General features: G+C 41.3%; 1 protein-coding gene across 5 annotated transcripts in view; it reads right to left on the bottom strand.

Annotated features, from left to right (window-relative positions):
* Positions 1-8,904, bottom strand: part of KLHL32 (kelch like family member 32) — a 185,753-nt gene extending 176,849 nt beyond the window's left edge. For 4 of the 5 annotated variants that reach the window (XM_040983795.1, XM_040983797.1, XM_040983796.1 and 1 more), the window contains exon 1: positions 8,741-8,904. The gene's annotated coding sequence lies outside the window, so the exon portion shown is untranslated. The remainder of the gene's footprint in view (positions 1-8,740) is intronic. The other variant, XM_040983793.1, reaches the window with a different exon arrangement.
* Positions 8,905-23,395: the final 14,491 nt, after the last annotated feature.

Here is a 23,395-nt window from a genome sequence, read left to right as displayed (position 1 = left end):
TGCAGTCGTCTGATAATCAACATTAGCAGAGCCTACAGAAACCAAAAGTTGACAACTCTGAAAGAAGAGGAATTTTTCATAAAACACTATAGATGACACCGAGATTCACAAAAGAAAATTTCAACCAAAAAAAAAGTCTATTTGAATGAGGTATAGAAAACCCTAAGGGCTGTATATGAGTTTTTCAAATAACATTTAATCAATTAGGAGCACCAGTTATATGTGATATTAAATAGCTCCAAGAAATGATAAACAGCTTTGAGCTAAAGCTATAGAAGATAAGCTATGTCCAAATTAAATCAGATTGCAGGTAATTAATGTTTTTGTAGAAGAAAAAGCAAAATTTTGATGTCCTGTTTCTTCTGGCTTTGAATTCTCAAAGAAACGAATCAGCCCTATCAGCTCAAGGCCATCAAGCTCAGACAGAGTAGTGAATCTGCTCAGAGCCCCCCCGGGTTATCTGATGACATCCACACTACTGCCTATCCCAAGGACAGAGTAGATGAAGAAGCAAGTCGAAGCAAGACTGCAGATATAAACCTCTTTGAGTCAGATACCTACTCCAATTATTAACCTAACTTTCAAAATAACCACAGATGTCACTTGGGAAGTCAATGAAAATTAAACAATATCATCACATGTAAAGAAGGTTTTCCCTGAGTAATAAGATTACATAACATTGTTTATCTCTAAGTTAGAGGCAGATTAGCAAGATACCATCTTGGCTATCATATTTTCATCTTAGAGTCTATACCTCCTGCATTTACTATCAACTATATAAGTCTTATACAAATCATTTTCTTTTCTGGAGTCATAAAGAAATGAATGAAGAATGTTCTGTTAATTGTTCCCTGACAAACAATGGCAAATTTATCATTAACAATTGACTGGTGTTTCTTATCATAGGTATTTAAATTGAACAACCACCCAAAACACATGAATTATACAGCTGCAACATATTTCTTTTTTGTTTTAAAGATTTATTTATTTTATTGGAAAGGCAGATGTACAGAGAGGAGGAGAGACAGAGAGCAAGATCTTCCATCTGTTGATTCACTCCCCACGGGGCCACAACGGACTTGCTGTGTCGACCCAAAGCCAGGAGCCAGGAGTCAGGAGCCAGGAGCCAGGAGCCAGGAGCCAGGAGCCAGGAATGGCTTTCCACGTCTCCCACTTGGGTGCAGGGTCCCAAGGCTTTGGGCCGTCCTCGACTGCTTTCCCAGGTCACAAGCAGGGAGCTGGATGGCAACTGGAGCGCCGAGATTAGAACCGGTGGCCATATGGGATCCAGGTGCATTCAAGGCAAGGACTTTAACCATTACGCTATCGCACTGGATCATTGCAACATATTTCTTAAAACCACTTAAATAAATACATTCGCTTAGCACAAGAAATAGTCCTTTGTTTAAGAAGGTATTTTTTAATTCACTAAATCAGAAAGTAGAACTTAGCCAGGAGTAAGAGTTTCTAAAATTTATTCACAATGACCTTCTGTTCATCCCTACCACAGAAGCCCAGTGAGGTGGGCTGCACACAGTTCCCACTCCTGTCTAAGCCCGGGAGGTAGGGGAAGGCGTGATTTTTGTAGAATGTCAAGGCACATTTACTTTGTACACTCCAGTGTCATCAGAAGCTCAGATGGGGTTTAAGATGCAGAAAAATTACTGTGCCACTTTTGAAGGCAGGTTACAGAGAAGTATCAAGGAAAGGGGGAAGGTAAAAGTGCAGAGAAAAAAAGAAGGATTTTACTGGAAACTACTCTCATTGGGAAGAGAATAATCTTACCTGACTTGAAAGAGTTTCAGCAGTTTTACTTTTGACCCTGGTGAACTTTTGACCTTTTCATAAAATTCACATGATTCATCAGGAAGGGAATCCCCTAGCTGTCTTGAAGGATGTAGGCAACTAGCAATTGACCTTGTAGTAAGGCAAAGAAATCTGACATCTTCAGGTATTCAGTGATGCTATTATTAATCACACAAGGGACGAAGTGGGCAGCTCTGTGTTTTTCACACAATGGATCCCCTAAAGGGAAGATCTGCCTGGACAGAAGGAAAATGGCCTTCCATCCTTTTCCCTGTGGCCAGGCTGAAGCTGCATGAGCTACAGAATCGAGGAGCCAGTGGCATCCAAAAGGGAGAGACACCACTAGCTGAAAGCATGCATCCCTCTCCCAGAAACAAGCCCACCCAAGCAGCACTCAGCACCTCTCAAATGTCCAAAATACGAAGGTGCCAGCTCCTCTGTGAGGCTATGAAACCCTGGAATGAGATATTTTATCAAGTCCATTAAATGAAATTCGATGTCACCACCATTTCAAGGATGGCAAGGGAAGGGAGGAAAGGAGAGCCAAAGGAAGGAATGAATAAACATTAAGCTTTTTACTATATGCCATGAATTGTCTCGGTATCTCTATGAATATCTCATCATCATGGGATAGCCCTATACAATGATTTGGGTATGTCTTGCAATCCATGTGTTGGAAATTTAAACCCCCAAGTCACACTGATGGGATTTAGAGATGGGGCTTCAGGTCATGAAGGCGAGACCCCTGTGGTTGCATTAGTGGCCTTCTAGGACAGAGCCAGGCTGGTGAACTTGCTTTATGTCACCACATGCTGCCTTTTGCAGTGTTCTGATGCAGCAAAAAGGCCCTCACCAGACATCAGCACTGTGTTCTTAGACCTTGTAGCCTGTGGATCTGTAAACTAAATAAACCACTATTACTTATGAATTGTCCAGTTTGTGGTATCAACCGTAGCTACAGAAAATGGATGAAGACACCCTCTGATAAGGGAATAGAATTCTCATTTCATAGATGAGGAAAATGAGTCCTAGAGAGAACATGTCACTGGACAATTAATCCTAGAACTAAGAAACATCCAATATAAATCGTACTGACATCCATCACCAAGGCTCCTGCTTTTCGGGTCGTAGCATGCTACCCTGCACTTTGAGCTGTAGAACTAACAATCATAAATAATGAGGTTTTTTAGCAAAGATTTCAAAAGAGGTACCAGAACATTTGTCATAAACCATTGCAAAATGCCTCCTCCTCTGCACTTACTGTCTATGCTGTTAACATCAAATATATTCCCACTGAAGCAATCAACCAGGGCAGGATACTTGTTCCATCAATCCCTTGTACACTAGACCAGTTAAACTGTCAGAGGTGGGAAAGGCAGTCCTGCTCCTCAGTAACTGAAACTGGCTCATTTGGTATGGAAAGTTAAATATATTATGCCTCAAATAAACATACAGGGAAGGTTGTCAAGAGTCTATGAAAACTGCCAAGGATTTTCCTTCTGCTTTTAAAAATCAGCTTACCAGGTCTGTGATTTCAATCTTGCAAAGGAGAAAGCTGTTTTAGGCAAATTTACAGCCTTCAACACTTTTGCCATATGCAGAACGAATCACTCCAAGTTTGCAAAACTGTTATTTTTTTGTATAGTCCTTTAAAAAATCTCACCAAAATTTATAATATCATATGTCTAAATCAAGTAAAATTAAACACGTTAATGTATTGCAATGTGTATGTGAAATAAGGTAAAGGAAGGTGAAATGAGAAGGAAGAAAGTGCACCTCTTAGCTAAACAGCTTGGCAAGCAGGGTCAAGGAATGGAGGGCCTGGTTAGAAATGCCATGACAGGAACACAGTGAGCAAGACCAGTTCCAGCTACTGCTTTCAAACAAGATTGTACAGGAGGTTTTCCAAAGTTCTGCAAATTAGAAGAAACCCTGAAATCATGAGAACCAGAGGAAGCAGAGACAGAGTCAAGTCTAGCTCCACTGTCACCAAAATCCCTACTTAATGTGAAAGACAGGCCCTTTATATCACCTTTTCATAATATTTTCCATTACTTGTCTAATATGTCTGTGAGGGCATATCATCATACTTAGGCTTATGCTGCTCTTGATTGCAATTAAATCCTTCCAAACTTACAGTCAATTTCTGCTATGTCATGTGTCCCTAGTGATAGACTCTATTTCTGACATTTTCTGTTTTATCTCATCGTGTGCCCATCCTTCTAATAACTCTCCAAACCTTTGGCTGCAGATCTAGTATCTGATCCAAGTAAAACTCTTTCTTGCTTGTCACATTTCTTTAATATCTCTACTCAAATAACAAAGATATTGACCCAAAAATTAAGATGGGATTCTATTCCAAGGAACTGGAATTGCCTCATCTGACATGGAAGTGATTGGGAGACAGTACATTTATCTATCACCAAAGGCTCCCTCTGGTTCTGACTACAGGTACTCAAATGGTGATCAAATAGTTCACATTTCTCTCTACCTGCCCCACAGTTGTGATCTGACACTAATCAAAAATATAACTCCCATTAAAAAAAAAATCTTAGGGGGCAAGAGCCTCATGCCTTCTAAATCTCTGACTCTTCTGGTAGGAAATGATTGCATCTTTCAAATTTGCCAGAATCTCTTTTCCCATTTATTTATATAAGAGAGAGTATGAGACCTCTTTAAGATTCCATGGTTCACTTCTCAAAGGCCTACAACATCTAGAACTGAGACAGCTGAAGCCAGGAACCAGGGACTCAGACCAGATATCCCACATAAGCAGCAGGGACCTATCTGCTTGAGACATCACCCGCTCCTTCCGGGGCAATGCATTAGTAGGAAACTGGAACTGAGAGATGACTGGAGACTCAAATCAAAACATTAAGATATGGGCTGTAGGAATATTAACCAGCAATTTTAATTACTCAAACATCCGGCTCTCTTATCCCATTTTAACAAAAGTGGTGTATATATTCATTACAGTTAATTTAAAAAACATCTATGTAAACTTTACCCACAGAAAACTGAAATCATGAGATAAAGTTACGTGCCAGCCACTGAAAATTTAAAATACAGCTATATTATAATAATTCATGACTAACCACAGTGTTCTAAATTCTGCCTAGAGTACATACCGGTGGACTCATCCCTGCCACCATTTTCAATCCTTCACAAGAATCAGTACCTCATTCTTCGGATTCGTTCTATATCCACAACTCCTCCCCAGGTCTCCCTCGCCCCTATGTCCTCTTCCAAACTCTCCTCCTGCCCCAGTTCCAATTTCTCCATTTTGGAGATCATATTTCTTCCCTTCAACCACAGAGTTACCTCATCAATATTAGAAACCATTAGCATTGTCTTGCCAACTCACATGTCCAATGAACTCTGCCAGAACTTTCATCTTCCAATTGGTAAAAGGATCTTTATTTGATATAATCAGGCCCAGCCATCACTAACAGACCCAGTCTAGCACTAACCCCAATCCACATGAGAGTATTTTTATTTCTTTCTCTGTGTGTTTCTGTGATCTTTTATATTTCTCTTGTAGCACTTAACAAAAAGCTGTCTTAACATCACAACCATGCACCTCCATTAGGTGACAAGCAGAGAAGAAAGGATGAGTGAGAAAGCAGCTGAGGTTTAAAGTATTTTCTCATTGGTTCAGTACAACATCGCACACTCTTGGATTCTTTATCTGCAAAATGAAATTGATACCCCTTTATGGAGATATTATGAAGACAACATGAAAAGTAATTTGGAGTCAGAAGCAGCTTTAAAAGTGACACCACCTTTGGGAGGTTGGGTGTGGCTTCTCTCCTTGTCTCCTTGCTTCTCCCAGATACAGGAAGGAAAAAAAAAAAAAGAGAATGTGGAAATGGCGATCTAACCCACCTTCCTATAGCCCTTAACCCTAATTACCTTAATCAACTATATAAAAATCATCAAAAATAAAAAATGCTTAAAAAGTGACACCATCACGAGCATTGTTTGCTCTGAATTTTGAGAGCAGAACCAGCCTCCACAGCCCTCAGCAGGACTTTGCTATAACAGCAAAGTGATGAACATGTGCTTGGCGTTTCCTAAGGGGCAGTATAAGTCACTGAAAGGACAACTGGAATATCCTTATGTTAGAATAAGAGAACAATTACAAATAACTGTTCAAATCGTTTTTTTTCTTTTTTTCTTCTTAAAGTACACCTTTATGAATCCTCTGAGGAGATACCAAAAATGAGTAATATTCCTTTCCAACCACTTTGTCTATTGACAGCCACTGACATTTCAGCAGCTTTAGTAGAACACATGAGTAAGGGAGAGCCTTACTTGATGCTTTAAAGGATCAAATGGCATTTTCTATGACAAGATGTTAAAACTGAATGTCCCTTTGGGTACCCCTTTTCTTTTCCTTCTCAAAAAAATTTAATTAAGAAGCAGAGAAACAGTTACTGATAAGAAAGCACTTTCATCTAGTGGTCCGCTCCTCAAATGCTCTAAGTGGCTGGCAATGTGCTGGGACCAATGCTAGGAGCCAGAACTCATTCCAGGTGTCCCACACAGGTTATAGGAGTCCAACTGCTGAGACATTGTTTGCTGCCTTTCATAGTCAGCAAACAATGGCAAACATGGGCCGCTCTGAGCTTGGAGTTTAACTGTGACAGTACTCTGCCAGTACAGAGTCCGTATTTCACATCACTCTCCCTCGCATGTCTCCTCCAACCCTTACATGCCTGCACATACCTGAAACATGTCAGAAAGAGAGAGAGAAAAAAAGATTTGGTCCCAGAAAGGGCTTCCCTATCCACTGGCTCCAAGTCTGCCCACAAAGTTTAAGTCTTCAATCATTCAACTATAAACTGAAAGTAATGTCTAGACCTCACAGACTGTGAAAAGGATTTAAAAAGAAGCATATGAAAAGTGGTTGGTGAACTATAAAATGTTGTCATCATTATTTATCTCCCACTCTTCTGTAAGTTGGGAAAATCTCATGCTTGGCTTAGGCATTATTGACTTTCCTCACATTATTGCACGGCATATAACACAGCTTTAAAAGCTAAATGATGGGCCCAGCACGATAGCGTAGTGGTTAAAGTCCTTGCCTTGCACACACCGGGATCCCATATGGGTGCCTGTTCTAATCCCTGTGGCCCCACTTCCTATCCAGCTCCCTGCCTGTGGCCTGGGAAAGCAGTTGAGAATGGTCCAAAGCCTTGGGACCCTGCACCTGTGTGGGAGATCCAGAGGAAGCTCCTGGCTCCTGGTTTCGGATTGGCTCAGCTTCAGCCGTTTGCAGCCACTTGAGGAGTGAACCATTGGATGGAAGATCTTCCTCTCTGTCTCTCTTCCTCTCCGTATATCTGCCTTTCCAATAAAAACAAATAAATTAAAAAAAAAAAAAAACTAAATGACGAGTCCGGCACAATATCCTCAGCTTGCACTCACTGGGATCCCATATGGACACTGGTTTGTGTCCCAGCTGCTCCACTCCCCTTCCAGCTCCTTGCCTATGGCTTGGGAAAGCAGTAGAGAATGAGACCTTGAACCCATGTGAAAGACCAGGACGAAGCTCCAGGTTCCTGGCTTCAGATCAGCTTAGCTCCAGTTGTTGTGGCCACTTGGGGAGTAAAGCAGGGGATGGAAGATCTTTTGCCCTGTATCTCCTTCTCTCTGTAAATCTTCCTTTTGAATAAAAAGAAATAAATAAGTATTTTTGAAAACAAAAACTAAATGACAATAATTTGATATCTGTCCCTGGCTCATTTAAGAACAGGTAGCAAAGATGGCCAAATATCAAAGAAAAATAAAATGGATTGTTGGACACTAATAGCTCTTTACAGGGTCATTTCTGTCGGTGGTGAAGGTATGAAATTGGTGCAAATTGTAATTACTGGCCTTGCTGCCTTCGAGTGCTGGTTTATAAGTTCACCCACAAGGCTCTTGAAGTCTCAAAAGAAAGCTGACATTCAGGTATCAGGTGCTCCCATGAGACTGAAACCTTGACTTGTTTCCAGAGCCTCATCAGTGTCCCAAGAAGGGAGCTGGTCCTTGAAAAAACAAAACCTTACAATTCTCAGGTTCTGGAACAATCAGCCATGGCACATATGTTATTATCTATCTATCAACATATGGATGTAGACGTATCTCTCAAAAGTCTATGAGAGACTTGACAAAACATCAAATCTTTTCAGATATGGAGAGTCAGATGCAGAAAACTGCACTTAAATAATAATTCTACAGATGCTGAAGTGTTAGTAAAAATCTATGTCATGGATGCTATCTTGTTATGCTAGGAATGCAAAAATAGATACTTCCATTCTGGTCACTTAACAACACATCATTCTCCTTTGGGGAATCACACACAGCTTTCTGCTTTTAACCCTAAGGACGGTCATGCCTAACTAGAACTGGAAATCAAGAGGAAGAAGAGATTTAAATTACAATCAGCTGTCATGATATCACCAAAATGAGAGTAAGTGATGAATCAAGACAATCCATTGAACAAAATCACCTGACCAATCCTTTCCAAAACCATATGGAGCAATTACATCTTTTCTTGAAGTTTAATGAGAGCTGCATACATTAATGAATGTCAAATTACTACCAAGACCCTCAGCGCACATTTTATTGCAAAAATCAAGCAAACAACAGCATCTCTTAAGAAAACAGGTCTTCAATAGACATCCCAAGCCTGATGTTTAAGCCAGTCTCCTTGGCAACCAAGGAACACTGTACGTCCAGGGCCGGGGATAAGGTGAAGAAGCGGGAGCAACTCGGGTTTGTAGCAGAAGTAACCAGGGAAGTAAGTGCTTCTGCTCGAGGACGCTGCCAGAGGCTGCCACCCCCTGGAATTTCAACTCTGGGTCTCGCTCCCCACCCCTGGCGTACCAGATCCCCTTGGGTCTGCAGGCACCAACCCCGGACGAGTTACGATGAGAGACTGGCTTACCCGCTGGGGTGAGTGACCTGCTGGGTTATCATGCACCCGAAGCGTCAGCACCAGCACCGAGCTCTCCCTGATGCACAATGGCTCTGCTTCGCCCCACACCACGCTGAGGCTAAGAGAAACTGCAGTAGCTTCGCTCTGCCGGTTCGGGGATGCAGTAGTGGAGAGAGAAGGAGAGCGCGCGCCCTTGCGCGCCCCCGGACTCCCGGGCGGACACAGGGATACCTAGTAAATAGAAAGCGTCCGCCCACGCTGTAGGTGGCACGGAGGGCTGGCGAGGCACCGGGCGGCCGCTGCTACCTGGAGACACAGCTACCCTGGTCTCGGGTCAAGTTCGGACGACCCGGCGGCTCCGCCCCTCGCGCCTCGAGCGCGCCTTTCCCGCTCCCCGGGGAGTCGGCGCGCGCGCTCCCCTGCCCGCACCACCCCGCCCCCGCCGCCGGCGGCCCGCGCGCGCGCCCGCTCTCCCCGGAAGTCCCGCTCCTCCGAGCAGTCCCCCTTTCCTCCCCAGCACCTGCGCTGCCGGCCGCTGGGTCACGTGCGCAGCCTGCAGCCACAGCTGCACTCGCTGCTGCGACGCTTGAGACCCTGGGGTCTCACACCCAGCCTCCTTTCCAGGGACTGCAGAGCAGCCTTAGCAAATAGACTCAGTGTCCACACTTGGATCTCCCAAGGTTCAATGGCTGTCTGCTTCCTGCACCCTGATTCTTCTAACTTACAAAGTTGAAGGTGCCGCTGCTATTCCTACTGACCCGTCTTAAGATTCTATAGTTTATGGTACTGTTGAAGACGGATCCACGGTAATTTTAAGAAGCGACAGGGGAACCAACATGCTAATCCTGAACCTGAGAAATAAACAATATTTGGTTACTGTTCATTTCACATAAACAGACAACAGGCCCAGAGCAACACTGTTAGATTCTAGGATTCCTGCAAGCTCTTGCACAGTTGGCGGTTCACGCCTGTTGTGAAATACTTAAGCAAATCAATATTCGTAACAGGCATTTCATCTTTGAATTGAAAAACATTGGTCCCATGTGGAGTTATACCAACCGAATCAGTAGAATATAACTTGCTGTTGGAATCAGCTGTATTGTGTAGAAGCCAAGGGTTTAAACTACTGCAAAGACAGATTTTTCACAGAACATTAAGCCCTGTCTCTCACAGGTTTGTATCCTTTTACCTACAATAGATGAGCAGTACCCTCTTCTATTTTGAGGTATCCTTAACATTCCCATTAGTCTCAAGTCAGTGGTTCAGCAATCATTTTCCTCTTTTAGACCTACAATCTGCTTGCTGCTCTTGGGGCATTTCTGGCTGGCTTCCAGTGTTTCCTCCTCATGATCTCCATCTTTGCACTTCAGGATGCTGAGATCCAAGGCATCCCCAAGACAGCTCCAAAGAACAGAGGGACCAACAACAGACTACCAGTGTTAGCTGCAGTGTCCATTTCTGAACATTTCCCTGAACTGTGCGTTTTCATTGGGTGTGGCTTGATAACAGAAAATCAAATATGAAAGTACAATTTGAATCTAAAATACGAAAAAATGACTGGAGCCAATCAATGAGATGCTTCTTTCAAGTTCATGTGATATTTTTCATCGAAGTAGCTGCACTTAGAATCTTAAATTTATGTTGATTTGATGACCTATTTATTTAGAGTAAACAAGAAGCTGTCTGTTAAATATGATTAAATAGAACAAGGAATGTGGCTGTTTGGACCTCTTCCTGCTACCAGCTCACAGTCTGAATATGGAAGGGACTCCTTCTTTTTTTTTTTTTTTTAAAGATTTGTTTATGTATTGGAAAGTCAGATATACAAAGAGGAGAGACAGGAAGATCTTCCGTCTGATGATTCACTCCCCAAGTGAGCTATGCCGATCCGAAGCCAGGAGCCAGGAACTTCTTCGCGTATCCTGCACGGGTGCAGGGTCCCAAGGCTTTGGACCGGCCTCGACTGCTTTCCCAGGCCACAAGCAGGGAGCTGGGATGGGAAGTGGAGCTGCCGGGATTAGAACTGGCGCCCACAGGGGATCCGGAGCGTTCAAGGTGAGGATTTTAGCCACTAGGGCACGCCGCCGGGCCCAGGGATTCCTTCTCATCAGCCTTGCTGGATGCTTCGAATTCATCATTGCATCCCTTGCCCCTACCACATTGTTTGTCACTTAGTAGAGGCTCCATAAATCTTGCTTATTGACACATGGATGTCATTAACTAAATAAGAAACTGTGTGTTAAATGCTTAATTCAGGGAAGACAATTTTTCCTGAGAGTATTGAATTTTCTTAAAGTAGTGGGTCCTTACTTTATTTTTTTATTTGAAAGGCAGGAGAAAAAGACAACCAGAAATTTTTTATTCACCAGTTCACTCTCTGAATGGGCACAGCAGCCAGGATGGATCTAGGCCAAAGCCAGAGGCACCAAGCTCAACCCGGGTCTCCCGCAGGGGTGGAGGACCCCAAGGACTTACGCCGTATCACTGTCTCCCAGGAGGTACCTCATCAGGGAGATGGATGGCAAGTGGACTCAGGACCAAAACTCACTCATCCTAAAATTGGATGCAGACATCCTAAGAGGTGCCCACCTTCTGTACCAACTAGTGATATCCTTTTTAAAAAAGCCTTTTATTTATCTAAAAATAACTAATATTTTGTTAGGCAGTCACCAAAACAATACAAATGTATTTCCAGTTCATTCTATTACTAGAAAAGGAACAGATTGATTAGACATTATCCCTTCACAGGTAGCATTATATGTTGTATTCCACCCTCTTAAAAAGATAGCTTAAAGCAATGCTGCCTATAAACTGCCTTTTTTCACTCTTACAATGTGCTAGGCAGTATAATCCATGTAAGACTTTGAAAAAAATTTTTTATTGGAAAGGCAGATATATATTGAGAAAAATCTTGCATCCGTTGATTCACTCCCCAGTGGCTGCAACTGCCGGAGCTGAGTCTATCCAAAGCCAGGAGCCTAGAGCCACTTCTGGGTTTCCCACGCAGGTGCAGAGTCCTGAGGCTTTGGGCCATCCTCGACTGCTTTCCTAGGCCACAGCAGCAAGCTGGATGGATTAGAATCGGCGCCCATATAGGACCCTGGTGCATGCAAGGTGAGGACTTTAGCCACTAGGCTACCGCACCAGGTCCCATGTAGGACGTTCAGTTTTCAAAACTAGACAGTGTCCCTTTTGCAATCCAATGATGTTATGAGAGATGAGCTGAGAAGGAAAAGCAAAACTATGTTCTCTGGAGGAAGGCAACAGAAGCCTTACCGTGTCCAATTCAAGTAACTGGGGATTTAATAGAAGGATACCAGTAGCTCTGAGACCTGATGGGAGCCCTAGCGGACTAGGGACCTGCCTGGAGTAAGAGAGCAAATCCTGAGAGCACAGAAGCAGTTCTAGCAGAATGACCAGGCCACCATGCTGCGATTAGGAATTTATCATGACTGGAAGGGTGAACCCCAACCTGTGAATCCTTATACTGCTGCCCTCAATCTGTTGCTCTTTATACTGGAAACTCAGGTTTCAGCTTCCAGTGTCCTCACCTGAAACATCGGCTTTTTCTTCAGATGGAATTGGGTAGCATTCTTCATAGCAGCTCCAGCAGATTTAAGAAAACAAAGTAGAGACGGGGTGGCTGGAAAAATAGCACTATTAATTGAAGGTAATAAGGGACCAGGCCAGATGAGCTGGAGAAATAAGGAAAAAGGATCCCTGTCTGCACTGGAGTATTGAGACTCTAAAGTTTTACACTGAAGAATTCTCCTTCAATTATGAAGTATTTTAGAGTCTGGTCGATTATAGAATTTCTCCCCCTACATGCAAAAACGTATCTTTGTACACTTTGGGAAGCATTTGGGAGTACCATAAGCTTTTTCAATATTTTTCCCCCATCTATCATCAGCTTGTCCAGGAACCAAGATATAAGGGTGTAGTGTACAGCTGATGCTATCATAAGCTTTTACTCAATCTATATTTTAACAGCCGTGTGAGAATCAGAGCTGAAATTGTCTCCAGATAGATTAGATATTAATCTAAGATGACATCATGAAAGAAGCCAAAGTCACAGTTTCTTATTCAACTCCGTAGTGAATAGCTGTCACAGCGGCCTCCTCCCATAGCAAGCGAAGAGGCAAGTGTCATTTTAAGTGCCAGTGTCATGGTTTTCAGTCACAGTTCAGTAGTGACATTCAGGAGTCATTGAGCCATATTTCTAATTACTGTACTTCCAGAGGGAAGAGATCAATATTAATTATGCCAAAATTAAAATTGATTTCAGCTGCTATTTTCTGGTTTTTAAAGTGGAAAGCAACTCTAACACTTCAGTTTATTCAATTACCTATGGGTACATTGTTAGCCAAGTTGTCGTATTCATCAGGAGCCAGTATTACTCAAAACCACTTGTGCCAAACAAAAGTTGTTCTCTTGAAAACACTTGATGTTAGGGCTGGTGTGCTGGCATAGCCAACTAATCCTTAACCTGCAGTGCTGGCATCCAATATGGGGGCTGATTTGAGCGCTAACTGCTGTGCTTCTGATTCAGCTCCCTGCTTATAGAGCAGGAAAGCAGAGGAGGATGGTTTGAGACCTTGGACCCTTTTTTCCCTGTTAGAGACCTGAAAGAAGCTCCTGGATCCTGGCTTCGGATTGACTCAGCTATCAGTAGTGAACCAGCAGATAGAAGAACTCTCTCTCTTTCCTTCTCTCCATAAATCTGCATTTCACATAAACTAAGTAAATAAATCTTCAAGAAATGCTTGATGTTTGCAATTTTTTCCTGCTGTATTCTCTGGTATGTTGTTATTTCCAGTCTAATTCAATGTAATGAACTAGACACATGATAGGAGCTTAGTAAAGATTTATCATATTAAATAGGAAATAGTATCTGCCCATAAGGAAAAATATTCTAATTACCCTACTAAGCCAGAACAAATAAATATGGAGGAGTTTCATAGTAATCATTAGGACAAGGCAAACTTATAGATAAATTACCATATGATATTTTCAGACTGGCAAAGGTGTAAAAATTTTGCAACGTATGGTGTTAGAATATGTATGAATAGGGACTTATGACAACAAAAGTAGAAAAAAGTCCAAGCATTTTGTGGGCTTTTTTTTTTTCAAGATTTATTAGAAAGTGAGCTATTCGGAGAGGAGAAGAAACAGAGAGGAAGATCTTCCATTCTTTGATTCACTCCCCAGGCAGCCGCCACAACAGGAGCTGAGCTGACCCGAAGCGAGGAACCAGGAGCCTCTTCTGGGTCTCCCACAGGGGTGCAGGGTCCCAAGGCTTTGGGCCGTCTTTGACTGCTTTCCCAGGCCACAAGCAGGGGACTGGATGGGAAACTGGGCCACCAGGATTATAACCAATGCCCGAATGGGATCCTAGTGTGTGCAAGGCAAGGACCTTAACCACTAAGCTACTGTGCCAGACCAAGTCCAAACATTTTGTAAGATAGCTTGTTAATATTAATATTTATTATTATTATTATTTAATGCACACAACTTTTTTTTTATTGTTGTTAACATTGTATTATGTGGTACAGTTTTATAGGCGCTGGGGATTCCCCCCACCCCTCCCATACCCCTCCCCCCATGGTGGATTCCTCCACCTTGTTGCATAACCATAGTTCAAGTTCAGTTGAGATTCATTCCTTGCAAACACATGCCTAGCATAAAGTTCAGTGTCTTATTGTCCAGATAACAACTTTTGATTCAGCAACTTGCCCTTAAGAATTTATCCTAAGTTTATCTCAAATAAAAATGCAAAAATGCATGCAAAAAAATACTCATGATGGCTTAGTAATATCCAAGGTTAAGGGAAGAAACAGAAGTAGAGACAGAGAGAATAGAGATGCATTGTTTGGGGACCAAATCATGAGGATATTAAATAAACCATCCTAAAAACAAAGATCTGGAACAGGTGTTCAGCCTCCTGGTTAGCTCATTTTATCCCATATCTCAGTGCCTGAGTTTCATTATTCACCCTGGCTCTTGAGTTCTCCCTATCATTGCAGAAGGTAGAATGTAGCAGTGATGGCCCAAAGGATTGACTTCTTGTTGCCATCATAGGAGACCTGGATAGCGTTCCCGACTCCCAGATTCAGCCCCAGTAATGTTGGGTACTTAAGGAAATGGATGAACAGATCAGAGTCCCTCTGATTCTCAAGAAAATTAATTAATTAATTAATATCTTCATACACTGATGTTAAAGATACATTGTTCTCAAGAAAGAATCAAATTTAAGATCAATTATGTTACAGGATGATTTTATGTAAAAGTAAAAGGAAGAAAAAATGAGGGTTACCCATAACAGTATGATTCTGACAGCTTAAGTTTCGAGATACTTATTCAATGACACTGATGGCTCGTACAATTTAAGATTTGGAAATAATAGTCTTACCCACTTCCCTATAGCCCTTGAACATTTTTACCCTAATTAACTATGTAAAGATTGTCAAGAATATAATTTAAAAAATAAAAAAAACAATTTAAGGTTTGTAAGGAAAAGTCTAATTATGTACTCACCAGATTCCCAGCTAAGTCTAATCCGTTCTATCCAAGTGATAAGCCCATTGTTGTGCTGAGAAAGGGAAGTGATGGAGGATAGGGCAGTATATGTGGAATGGGGAAGGAGTGTTTCCAAAAAGCAGTGGTGAAGTATTTTTATTTAAAGGGCCAGCAGATGCTAAGATAAACAGAGCTATTGTTAGAAGAATTTGATTATTTCCTTTTTCTTTTTTTTTTAACCAAAAAAAGTGTTTTTTTTTTGTAGGAGGGAGAGAGGGAGGGAAAGAGAGAGAGAATAATCCAGTTGCTGGTTCACTCCAGAAATACCCACCAAGTTATCTGAACTGTCCACTGTGCCGGGTGAAAGCAGGGAACTAGGGGTTCAAAGCAGAGCTCCCATATGGTTGGCAGGGATCTAGTTCCTTGAGTCAGTACTGCTATTTACAAGGTCTGCAATGCAGGAAATTGTAGTAAGGAGCTGGAAGTGAACATAAAGCCCAAGAACTTATTCCAGTGTTGGTATCTTAATGACTAGGCCAACTGCCCATCCCTATAATTTTCGTGCAATATTTCTTTTTATGATCTCCTCTCCTGCCCCATTACTCCTTCAAAATATATTTCGGAAGGCGTCAGAATTAAATATTAGTGAAAGATTTGTTTATGATGTAAATTCTCTTTAAATGTTATGAGTAAGCCACTGAATATAAATATATGTCATGGACTATTCTGAAAATTTTCTCTCTTGTATTGAGGCCACTGATCAAGGGATTGAAACTGAATACTTCATGATACATCGAAATCCTAGAGTCTAGAACTATCTGTGTGGGATCAATTTTCACAGAAAGTTCACTGTATTTTACAGCAGTATAAGGTATATTAATATACCTGATACTTAAAATTCTAGTCCCACAATAGTAATGTATGAATTTTTACATAGCACTACACTAAAAAATTTAAAAATCATTCATTCATTCACATGGCCACATTCTCCTGAAGATAAAACTAAGTCACAAACCTGTCAAAAACAACACAAAAATGTTTCTCTTGCTTCAACTTGTTAGCAGCCCTAGCTTCCCAAGTTTTCTTAAAGGTGGTTTTATAATGAGCTCTGTTGATTCTTCTGAAACATCCTTAGAAGCAAAAGAAATGGTCCTTTTCCTGAAGGAACTACCAAGATTGCTTTGAACATCAGCTTCTCTCTCCCTCTCTCTCTCTCCCTCTCTCTCTCTGGCTTTTTGTTACCAGAAGTTTCCCCTGACTTCCTCTGTCTTCTGATAACAGAACTCACTACCCTGATTTGGGGAAGGAGAACAACAAGAAACCCAAGGAAGCCAAAAACTTTCTCCAGAGTATTTTTCTTTTTCACTCAAGTTGAACAAGACTAATTTCTTATCTGATTTGAAAGTTACAAAGTATGCATACTTCTCAAGGAATGCTGGGGCTCCATCCCAATAAATCCATCATAAATTGACAATGTGATAAGGTCTCTTGCCTTAAGTACCTGGAGAAATGGTGATGACTATCCCCAAAACAGTGACTACAAGTGGAAAAAATGTTTTTGGGTGAAGACAATGGAACCCAAAATCAGGATGTTACAGCTGAAAGGCCTCCAGGACACCTGGGAAGGAGCATCTAGAAGGCAACTGAGTGACAGATTTGGGAATTATTAAAACACGGATGAAAACTGAAGCTAGCAGAAATATGATGTTATACTAGGAGAGATGTTGAATGAGAACAGACAAGAGCCTCAGACAAAGCCAGGAGGAAATCTGCATCCAAGGGGCAAAGGGAGGAGTGGCAGCCACAAAGAATCCAGCCATAGCTGATTGCCATAGGGCAATTCAATAAAAAGGATACAAGCAATAGAAACAATTGTAGCTTCACTGGCCAGATCAGATGAACAGAAGAGTTTATATTGGACTTACGTAGCTGGGGAATTTGTGTGGTGATTGGCAGTCTGCTGAATGAAGTGGTAGAGGTTCTACTTGCCAACCCTTAGCAGAATGGGAGGCAGAGAGATGAAACAAAGCATGTAAACAACCATTTCAAGATATTTAACTTTGAGAGAAAAGATACCAGGCAAAAAAGCAAAACAAAACAAAACAAAACAAACAAACAAAAAAAAAAAAAAAAAACAGAGGAGACAGCAACAAGGTTGCTCACTTGTTTCCAAATTGATGGAGCCCTGACCATATTTAACCTTTAAGAGAGGGGGAAAAAAAGACTTCGGGGTAACAGAATTCAAAGGGTAGACAGTTCATTGAAAATCATCATGAGTCAAGAGAATTCATATCAGTGAGAACCACAGAAAAACGTTTAAAGCATTTGAGCTGGTTCAGATCACCAAGGAAGCAAAAACAGGTCAGGCTCCAGGACGGGTGGTGGGTGCCATCACTTTGACATGCACAAAGAAATATCAAGATCATCTATCAAGGAGGAAGAACCAAGAAACTGCATGCAGTTTGATGGTAAACATAAAATGGGATTGAGGTAAATATGCTGCCTCTGTCTGGAAAGACAAGTATGTCAGCCTAGCGGGGAGGTGTGCATCATGAACAAGACTTCTGGTGAAGCTGTTGTCATGGCGTGAAGTGGCTGTCTGGGAATGCCCGTGCTGGGAAGGATGGCTGGTGGAACAAGAGCTGCAATGCTGTGTTGCTACATAGCAGTGATTTTCAGCATTACTTAGTGCTATCACTTCAGAATGTAGAAATCGCCTTTATAAACACAGCACAGATCCCCTGTGTGCTCTCATTTCTCCACAGAGAGCATCACAAAGAGTAACTAGGGAATGAATATATGTATATGCATATATATGTGTATATATATATATATATATATAATCCCTACATACAAGATTAAATTTTTGGTATTTAGTGGAGGCAGAGGCAGGGACGTTCAGTCAGGTTTTCACTCACAGCACTGCAAAGAAGCCTACAAATAAAGAGGATGTTTGGTGTCCACTATTGCAGCAGCACAGCATCTATAACTGTGAGGAGCATGCTATTGGAAGCTTGGCACACTAGATGTCATCTCTCCATCTGGGAGCAGCAGTATTGTGGCAAAGGCTTTGTTTGTTGGTCATTGATGAGCACAGTGCTGTCCTCTGCTGGCTGAGTACGAGAAACACTCAAGTGCTGGAGTGTAGATGTGGTACCTGCATTATCTGCTTGTTTCTGGGTGCTAAAAGATGTAGTACAAAAAGTTGAGGTAAAGCAAGGGTTCACATCCCTCTGCCATGGCTTAGAGAACAAGGGCTGGCCTAACAGCTATAGTCCCTAAATCAGAGACTTTTCAGAGCTGCACAGAAACTTCCAGAAACAAGGAGAGAGGCATTTCCATGGACTGCATCCTTGTATATCAGTCTCCTTCCCATTCACATGTTGAAATCTTGGTCACAAAGTGGCTGCTTTAGAAGATAGGATCTTTGGGAAGTATTTAAGACGTGGGCATAGATTTTATGCATAGAGTTTGTGTTCCTATCAAAGAGACCCCAGGATCCCTTACTCTCTCCATCGCTTAAGGATACAGTGAGAAGATGATAGTTCATAAGCCATCAGTGTATTCTGCTGCAGTCTCTGCAGGCAATGGCCAGATTCTCTCTCACAGCCTCAGAAGGAGGCAGCTTCAGAACTGCTTAGGTTCAGACATCTTTCCTCCAGAATGGTGAGACAATCAAATCCGCTGCTTAAGCTCATTTGCAGCACTTTCTTATGACATCCCTAGACAACTAATGCAGAATGTCAAAGCACTGGTCATATGTTTTAAAAGATATTTAAATATAATTATGTTGCATATTCAGTTAGCACTTAAACAATGCATATGCACATAAAACTAACCATATAAATTGCATAAATAGTTATTATCTTAGCAAAACTAAAGTTTCTGGAAAATCAAGATGATTGATAATGGACACTATCTGCTTGAGAATTAAAGTTTGAGTCTCCCTTCCAATTTTATGGTTCTCTGATTTCATTAGCAAACTGTGCACCAAATCTAATCATGTCATGGTAAGCCAGATTAAAATCATATTTCCATCAATGCGGAGGATTTTCCTAAAAGGCTTAAAGGATTATATGCAGAAATACAGCAAATACTAAGAAGAAAATCAGTAAGTTCAATTAAGATACAAATGATCTTGAAAGTAAGCAAAAATTGGAAACTTGGATTTTATTATCAGCAATAAATGCTATTTAAGCATACACTGTTTGAAAATCACCATTTCAAGTGCTGTAGATATAGGAAGACAAGTGATAATGATACTGTTGCTCAGGTCTTACAATGTGATTGAAAAGTCAGTGCAAATATAAAAACAATAAGTTACCCGTCAGAATGCTCAAACGAATTCTCTGGATACTGATACTAAACTAAAGTATTATTTACATTTTCTCTCAAGGTTAGCCAATGTTCACTTCATCTTCTAAGCACATATTTGGATACGCCCTTTGGAATGACTCAAGCTCTGGGGTAAGTCAGTCTCTCTCTCTCTCTCTCTCTCTCTCTCTCTCTCTCTCTCTCTCTTTCTCTCTCTCTCTCTTTCTTTCTCAATCTCTTTCTCTTGCAGTTCCCACCCCCATGCCTCACGCCGCCCACTGCCATTTGCCTTTTCTTCAATTGCAATATCTCCTTCCCTAGGACTGTTATGAAAAGGGAGGTTGTAGGTGTGAAGTTTCTCAGATGCCACACCCAAGAGACAACTGAAACATAGTATGCTGTGCTGAGAACAGGGGAAAGGTGTGTTGAGGAAGGCAAGAGTCAGGTTGACTCCCGAAGTGAGAGGCTGCCATTGTGGGTCTAGGGAAAGCGACTTGCTATAACAGAGCTGCAATAAATGACGATTTGGCTCATGTTTGAACCAGGCTCTGTGTTCTCTGTCTCTGAACTCTTGGCACGTAGTTCCTGGTCCTCCCCTGCTACTTCTCCTTTTCTATCTATCACAGTATGGAAAAATGCAAAGTGAAAAGACCTCCCAATGTTCCATTTCAAAACTGTCCTTCATGTTAATAATTATGCTGTTGCAGCAGGATGCTACTGTTGCATTTTATTTCTAGCTGTAATGGCTCCAAAATACAACCCTTCTACACAACAGAGACACACTTTTTCCTCTAAATGTGCTGGTCTCCTTTTCTGGTTGGCTGTCAAGTGCTGGATTGAAAATAATTAAATGCAGAAAGAAAGTGCAGAATGGAAAAATATTACATAACGATGATAGCCCTGAACCTTCACCTAATTATCTGTGGGGGTCTTAGATAAGTCACCCCAATTCTTCCTGGATCTGTTCCTGACTGATTGCTCAATATGGAATAAGGCTATATGTCCACCTTAGAGAAAGAGTAGCCCAGATAAGAGGGGGAGCTGTGGGTTTTCTCTTTCTAAATAAACTGGGCTAAGCTGCAAAGTGTGGTCCAAAAGCAAAATCAAAACCAGCCACCTACACAGTTGTTGAATATAAAAAGTAGGCCATTAAAGCTTGAAAAAGGGTCCAAAAATAAGCTTTGGTGACACACATGTGAAATTCCCTAGAAGACCAGCTAATTTTAGGAACAGCCAAAGTGTGTTTTTCTCCTCTACATAGCATTTCTTTGACATCCTCATCCTCAAGCAATTCTGGGTCTGGCTGGGATACCAGTTTCTCTGCAGGAATCAAAGAACAGTACACACCAGTCACACCTTGCCCATTATTAACCTTTATGATCTCCCGCTGCAGAGAACCAAGCGCTATCGCCGTGAAGAGCTTCCTTTATCAGATCTCTGCATTCTTCGCCGAGGTGTCCATTCAGGTTTTATCACTTTCACCAGAAGAGCAAGATTCATCCTCCAAACAGAAATAAAACACAAGAGAAAAGCTTTGATTTTCCTGACAACAGACCTGATCCAGGAAGTAAACGAGAGGCATGTTAGAGCCAGCAGCCGAATGTGATGCTAAGTAAGGTATAGGACAGAGGAGGGAGGAATGAGCAGGTAAGGACAAGGAATTACGGGCAGTTGTCATGAAGACATGGATTGATAATCCTAGATGATCTGTAGGCTCTCACATACTATAATTCAAAACAGCCATCACCATAGCCCAGATGATTAATGCCATGTGTTTAAGTCTGATGGGCAAGGGACAAGCTTTGATTCTTTTTTTCCAATCTCTACTGTTTTGGTGAAGGTCTAGTAGGCAAAACTACTCAGAAACGTAGGATGATGCATGAATCCAAGCTTTCTGACTTGCCATTGTATAGGTGACAGCAAACGTGTGACCAAATGTCCACATTTATCCTTGGACATCCCTGTATGAGAAAATGTTGATGTTCTCTGATTTATAACTCCTGGTTGCTGGCTCTAGATTGGCTCAGGTCAGTCATTGCAGCCTCTTGGGGAGTGAATCAATGAACGGAAGATATTCCTCTCTGTCTCTCCTCCTCTCTATATATCTGACTTGGCAATAAAAATTAACGAATCTTTTTTTAAAAAGAAATGGAAATATATATATTTAAAGTATTTTCTTGAACTACGAGAGGTGGGAAAGAGGAAGGTATGGAGAAGTAATTAACCTGACCAATCCACTATTTCACTCTCCAGGTGGTCGCAACAGCTGGAGCTGAGCTGATCCAAAACCAAGAGATAGGAGCTCCTTCTAGATCTTCCACATGGGTGCAGGGTCCCAAGGCTTTGGGACATCCTCTACTGCTTTCCCAGGCCACAAGCAGGGAGCTGGACAGGAAGTAGAGCACCAAGGACATGAACCGATGTCCATATGGGATCCTGGTGCATGCAAGATGAGGATTTAGCCACTGAGCCACAATGCAAGACCCTAAGTAATGAGATTCTTACCTGCATAAACACCTAAAATTTGTTACAGTAAGCAAATGAAAACCACTTATTAAGATGTGGCTAGCGGGATGCATGAATTGTCTTGACAAAAATGGAAGCTTCATATACTATTTTACTAGATCATACTGCTGAAAGCTGTAGAAAGACTTGATCATTTCAGACGTGGTTGGAAGCGTAGGAGCTCCTGTGTGTATGACCAGTGTGAGAAATGTGCAACATAATTGCATCTGTTAATTTTTTCTTGTTTTTAAAAAATTATTATTATCATATTTTTATCATTTTATGATACAGTTACATAAGCCTTGGGATTTTCCCTACCACTTCCTCTGGTCCTCTCTCCACCCACTGAATTCTCCCATATCATTACAACAACATAGTTCTTCATAGACAATCATATGTCCATCATTGCAGGCATGGACAATGGCAGAGAATCCAGCATCAGGACACACCCAACAGTTTCATCCTTGATCCAGAAGTAGAGATGCACACTGAATCGTATCCTCACATCTGGACATGTCAGTATCCACTACATAGTCACTATAAAACCCCCCAAGTGAAAAGCCACTGAACAAAACCAACAACAGGAAGAAAAAGAGAAATTTACAATGCCATGAAGTAAAACAGCATGCCACTGGATATGATAGTCTCCATTACACAGTTACTATACATCCCCTTAAACAAAAAGCCACAAAACAAAATCAACAACAGGAAGAAAAAGAAATTTAAAATGCCATAAAGTTAAATAACATGCTGCTGAATGACTAATGTATCACTGAAGGAATGAAAAAAGGAAATCAAAGAACCTTCCTGAAAAAAATGATGCAACTGTATGATCTGCATCATTAAAGAATTTAATGAGAAAAAAAAAGTGTTTAAAGAAATGAAGCTAAAAACATCAAAATCCATAAGATACAATTTCTGCTGATCTTTGTTGGTGAAATGTGACTCCTGTAGGCAACAAATAGATGGGTTTCACATTTTTAATCTGTCTATGACATTTGATTGATGAGTTTAAGCCAATTACATTCAGGGTTAATACCAATAGCTGATCTTTTTTTTTTCCTATCATTTAGCAGTGGGTTGTTCATTGATTTGGTCTTCTGTTGTTATTTTACTGGGATATTCTTCACATTTACCTTTGGTTTTGGTGGGCGCTATTACTTTTCTCTGTGAAAAGAACAATCATTTGTAGGGCAGCTTTGGAAGAGGCATGATCTTTTAACTTTTCTTTACTGTGGAAGAATTTTATTTCATTTTCAAAGACAAAGGAAAGCTTTGCTGGGTATGCTATTCTGGGCCAACAACTTTTTTTTTTCTGTTAGAATCTGG

The sequence above is a fragment of the Ochotona curzoniae genome, unplaced genomic scaffold (genome assembly GCF_017591425.1).
Source record: "Ochotona curzoniae isolate NIBS_2020 unplaced genomic scaffold, NIBS_Ocur_1.0 contig_3819, whole genome shotgun sequence".
Taxonomy (NCBI): Eukaryota; Metazoa; Chordata; class Mammalia; order Lagomorpha; family Ochotonidae; genus Ochotona; species Ochotona curzoniae.
The sequence above is the reverse complement of the archived record's forward strand: the minus strand, read 5'-3'. Positions and strand labels throughout refer to the sequence as shown.